Here is a 6,023-nt window from a genome sequence, read left to right on the forward strand (position 1 = left end):
ATACTAGAGGCCCAGTGCATGAATTTGTGCACAGGTGGGGTGGGGCCAGCCAGGGAAGGGGCCACGGGCAGTTGGCCAGCCACCCTGCACCCTGGTCAAACTCCCGGGTGGAACCCCCTGTGAAGGGGACAATTTGCATATTATCCTTTTGTTATATAGAATGGCTTCTAGGAGTTTACTTTTCAGGGCTTATTTTCCAAACTCTGACTTTAAACATTTAGATAATACAAAATGCAGATAAGCCCTGGCCGGTGTTATTCAGTGGTTAGAGCATTGGCCTGCACACCAGAGGGTCTCCGGTTCAATTCCCAGTCAAGGCCAAGTACCTGGGTTGCAGGTTCTCTCCCTGTCCCCGGTCAGAGCACGATTGGGGCACGTGCAAGAGGCAACCAGTTGATGTATGTCACATCGATGTTTCTCTCTCTCTCTCTCTCTCTCTCCCCCCTTTCTCTGAAAAAGCAGTGGAGGAAATATCCTTGGGTGAGGATTAACAAAAAATAAAAATGCAAATGAGCTAAGGACAGATTTAAACTTGGATCTATATCACCTCTGTGGTTCTTGCTTATTTAGACTTTAATGATGGGAGACCTTAAGCTTGTTGTGTGTTTTGTGGCTCAAGTCGCAGAAGTTATTGAATCTTTTAAGCTTTAGTGCGTGTTTTTCTTTTCTTTTCTTTTTTTTTTAAAAATCCTATTTCCCACATATAAAACCCTTTAACAAGTTCTGTGTTCTGGTAAGAACAAAGTCTTATCAAACATCTACGTGTCCCAGGGACTTTCTGCTTTTCCGGTCTCTCCGAGTTGGTACTACTTTCCCTCCTTCACAGTTGAGGAAGCTGAGGCACTCAGGAGAAGTGACTGTCCCTGTTCTAGAGCAGGACTCTGGAATAGCCTGTTTCTTCCTTCCCAGGCAGCACAGGCTCCAAAGCGGGTTTGCCTTCCCACCATGCAGCACAACTGGTTACCTGAGACCCAAACTGTGGGCCCTCTTCTCAGGGCTCTGAAATTCAGTTCCATGATATAATGATAAACACCAAAAGTTACTTCTCAGGGACCTACATGCCTTTCTGGAAGTGCTGCAAAAACCCAAAAGAGAGCACAGGAATTCCCAGTTCTGTGGCGGGTCTTCTTCAACCTGTAGACCTGTGGTTCTGCTCAAGTAACCAGCAGCCACCACATCACACCGAACGCTCGGTGGCACTGCTTAGCACGAGAGCAGTGCTAACCCTTGAGCACAAGGGCTCTTCTGCCTCTGGCCTTGGCACCGGCTCTTCCGGCTGCCTCTTCCCTCCCTCACGCCCTTCCATGCTTGCTGCGCAAGCGCCACCTCCTCAGCGAAGTCCTCCTGACCACCCTACCTCCTCACCAGCCTCTCTCTAACCCTTTACCCAGCTTTGTTTCTCTGCACAATACTTACTACTTTATATATTCACTAGAGGCTGAGGAGGCGCCCCACAGGGGGCCGGGACCCGCGCCTGACTCGCAGCATCCCCCCGCCCCTCTGGCTCTGTCTCGGCTCGGGGCCTCACCTGCTCACGCAACCTCCTCCTGTCTGTTCCAGCATCCTGGCCTAATTTGCATATTATATATATATATATTTGCTTATTATATTTCCTGCCTGGATTAGAGTAGGTGCTCATTAAGTCATTATTGAATGAGTGGATGGATGCTGTGAACACAGAAGGCCTGAAGGAATAAGTGGCTGATGTTCAACCTTTATGGGGCTATGCTATTGGTACCCTCCCGCTGTCTGATTATAACGGGAAAGAAATGAGAACTCCTACCAAAGAGGAGGACAGCAGGAGAGGCCCTGAAAGAACAGAAACCAAAACCTCCGACCTCAGATTATCAACAGGCTTAGGTCTGGCTTTGCCAAAGCCATGAAAAACCTGGACATTTAAGAACACAAATTAATCTTGCAAGATGTAATGGATATTTAAGGTGGTTAATTCCAGGCAGAACAATAAACAAGTTTTCCTTACACGGGCAGACTATGTCAGCACTGTGGCGCTTACGTGAGTAACAATCATATTGTCAGCGTCATCCTTTTGAGAACGCCAGAAAGACACGTTCTCCTCAGCCTGTCCCCATCATAGAACAATTTATGTTGCAGCCCCCATCTGCGGCTGCTTCTGGCACCTGAGACTGTGGGCAGTGACCCAGAGTGGCCGTGTGAGTGAAGAGGTAGCTTTGGCAGCAGGAGCTATAAAGGACCTTTGCTCACACACCTGTGATAACACTGCAACTGCCATAGGACCGGCTGGCCTGCCCCAGACGGCGCGTCTCTGCAAGCTTCAAGGCTCCCTGGGGCTGGGGGTGGCACATGCCCGGTATCTGGGCCACACCCATCCAGGGTGACTTGCTTTCTGCTCTGCTGTAAGGATGGGTTTTAATACACTTTTAAATAATTGGATACTTATTGTGCATCCGCCTAGAAACTGAACGGCCTTTAAAGTCAGGATGTTACAGAAACTGGAGAAAGCACTCAGTCTGTGGACCTCGAGGGTCACTCATCACCCAGCCTCCGCTACCGCAGCTCTGAGGCCTCCCATCCCTACACCCTGGCTGCCGCGTGAGGGGGTCCATCCCCCTTCTCCTTCCTGGTGCCCCCGCCGGCACACGGAGCCTTCTCGTTTTCAGGTTGTATTTCTCATCGCCATGTGGCACGGGGCTAAAGAAACTAAAATGTGGGCCTAGAGAGGTCCCAGGATCTTCAAAAGCGGTCATACGTATACCCTTCTTCCAGAGATGGTAACAGGCAGCCCACTTAGATTTCTGTTGTATTTCAGAAAGTGGAGTTCACAAACCTCTTGCTTCCTTCTGCTCCAGGCTCTCCGGAGACCAAGACGCACCTTTTCCCCTTTCTTAGGACAATAGGTTTTGCTGGAACACCAAGGATTGTTCTCCCAAAATGCAATTCTAATAAAAAACTATTCTATCCTTTCCAGACACTTGACAACATGCTGACTAGATGGTAGCAGCTCAGAAGGCCGTAGTTATTGACCGATTCAAAACAGACTGGATGACTTGTTCGTTGTCCCAGGGTTGCGCTGAGTCGCCACCCTATGGGGTCCCCACCTGCAGCTTGGTAGGAAACAACGTTCTCTAGCAGCCTTCATGCAACTGGCAGGGCAACGGCCACAGCCTGCCTTCCTGAGCAGAGGCGGGGGCGTTCACTGTATTGTTTCTGGGTGTTGGCATCAATGTGGTCCTGCCCTGTGGTCCTTCAGAACAAAAAGGGTTGAATCCCTTTTGTTGGGTTAGACGAGGGAGTGCATTGAGCCCCATGGAAAACAGACGGGAGGACTCTGACAGATGGGGAAGGGTCACTCCCCACAGCAGGGGGTGGGCTGGAAGTGGGTACTATAGCAACCCACTGAGCATGAGCCTTTGCATGAAAGGATGGTTGGATTCCCCGGGTCTGCCCGGGCAGGGAACCTGGCTGGGTCTTTGTCAACCAACGGATGAGAGGCTGGCTTGCAGCTGTGCAGTGTGACAGTTGGGTTGTGTTCAGACAGATCTCTCCGGTGGAGATGGCATCACTCCTGGGTTTCGCTTTTGCTGCATGTGTGTCTGTAAACCAGTGGCAGGCCAAAAGGGATGCAGTGGCAACGACCGACCCCAGGTACGGCAATAAGCAGTGAATTTCTGTGTGTGTGTGTGTGTGTGTGTGTGTAGAGAACTTTAAAATGGACTAAAAGTCCGTTTGTTTTTTATTATATTCATGCTCAAACTGTTCCCAGAAAGTATCAGTGATAAAATACTCATCCCTCACAGGGGCAGACTTCTCCCAGCCGGCCCCCCCCGCCCCCCCCCGCCCCCCCCCCCCCCCCCTCGTACATCACTGGGATAAACAAGCACCCGGTGAGAAAATTCTAAGTCAGTCAGAGAGTACGCCGAAAGCAAATGATGCCTAAGATAAGATAAAAAACGTTTTTATCCCTGAAGCTCCCCTTTGTGCTAGGAGTCTTTCTGCTGTTCGGCTTTGTGTTTCCGTGACCTATTGCTACTTTCAAAGCCACCCCAGTATCGAGTGCCTGACAGCAACACTCCCTTATCTGCTGACAGTCCTGCCTCCGGGAGGACGCCTCATCTCTCCCATGCGAGGGCTGCCACGTCCTGGGGGGCTTTGTCGCTCAAACGCCCAGGGTCTCGGCTGGAACGGGCTCTCTCCAGGGGCTGCCCGCCCAGTTTGCTTTTGCCACCGGCCTCCCCACGGAGCTTGGGCTTCCGCACGGCATGGCGGTCTCTGCGCATGTGGCAGCCGGCTTCTCCCAGAATGCCAAGCGGCTGTCGGGCTTGCTTCGTGCCTGGCCTCGAAGTCCACGTTCTATTGGTTAAATCGGCCAGGGGGCCAAACGCAGACTCCAGGGGAGGAAAAGTAGCCTCGGCTCCCGGATGCAGGAGATACTGTGTGACCATCTGGGAAACATTGTCTGCCTCGTGCTCTCACGTTTTGCCTTACTGGCGATAGAACTTACCAAGTTGGAAAAGATGAGTCTAGATTTGACTTTTAAAAATTAGACCCTTATAACGATCATGTCTTGGTTCGGAATGGAAAGAGGATCTCTTCATAGATTCCTAGGGAACAAGAGATTCTAGGACTCCCGACATAGAAAAATATTAGGATGAGCCTGATTTGCCAAAACCTAAAACCCAAAAGCATGCTCAATGCCGTGAGACTGTCCAGTCCACAAGCCACAGGCTTGGTCTGCCTCCCGAGAAAAAGTCATATGGCCACCACATTTTGGTTATTATTTCTGGGTGTCAGATAATCCCCTTTAAAACCAGTATTGTTGGAAGTGCACTGAACATGGGATTCCTGTGCGCGTCTTTCATAGACTGCAGTGTACGCTATACCTGCTGCAGGGTGCTGCTACGAGTCCCACCCTGGGTCAGAGAATTGCACCTCAGTCCGCACAGGATCCACAGGAGAACAGGTGTGCATGCACATGGCTCCCTTGCCTTTGCCAGACACGTGCACGTCCAGAGCTTTGGTTTGGAAAGCATTTCCAAGCCCACTGACTCCTTTTCTTCTCACTCTGAATCATCAGGGGAGCAGGCAGGCCACAGGGGGACTGCCCACAGTTCGCAGGTCTAATGGTGGAATAGAGGTGTCACCTCCCTGGTCACTGGAGAGCTTAGATGCAGAGCCTGGGGGGGGGGGGGGGGCGGGGGATCAGGTCTCCTAACCCTCCTTCCTCCAGCGTTTCCGGGGGTTCCTGTCTCCACCTCCAGGGCCTGGTCTGAGGCCTCCTCTGCCTCGCCCTCCCCCAGGCTGAATGCTGAGCCCGCAGGCAAGTTGTCAGCAGCCGGTATCAATGACCTCAGCCAGGTGGGGCCCGGTCCCTACCTTCAAAGGGTGGCCCGCACCCTCTGTCTCTGGAGCCAGACTTTCCTCCCAAGAAGTGGGCCTGCCCAACCTGCCACATTTCCGGGTTTGTTTAAAAAAAACAACACATATTTTTATAGATTTCAGAGAGGAAGGGAGAGCGAAAGAGAGAGAGAGAGGAACATCAATGCTGAGAGAGCATCATTGATCGGCTGCCTCCTGGGGCCTGAGCCCAATCGAACCCGGGACCCTGCAGTCAGCAGGCAGGCCGCGCTCTACCCACTGAGCCACACCATCTGGGGCCGCAGCTCCGGTTTCCGGCTCCAGGGGCCTGGAGGGGCCTTCTGGGGTCTTCAGGCTCCAACACTCTCCATGCCCTTCATTTTCATCTCGCAGCAACAACAACAAAGGACTTGAATCCACAACCCACGGGCCCAAGGCGCTCTGCCGCCTCCGCGTTCGCCCCGCCCGCGGCGGGGTCCCCGGGCTGCACCCCAGCCCCCCTCGCCGCCCGCGCGGCCCGCCGGGCCACCACGCCCCGAGCCGCCCGCTTTGTTGCCCGGGCTTGTTTCTCACCCGGAGCGTCGCCGGCCCGGCGCCAGGTCACGTGCGTTGGCGACAGCCTCTCGCAGGGCGGCCCCCGCGGCCCCCGCGGCCCCGATTGGCGGAGGGGCCGGCGCGCCGGGCGGGGC

The sequence above is a fragment of the Myotis daubentonii genome, chromosome 17 (genome assembly GCF_963259705.1).
Source record: "Myotis daubentonii chromosome 17, mMyoDau2.1, whole genome shotgun sequence".
Classification (NCBI taxonomy): Eukaryota; Metazoa; Chordata; class Mammalia; order Chiroptera; family Vespertilionidae; genus Myotis; species Myotis daubentonii.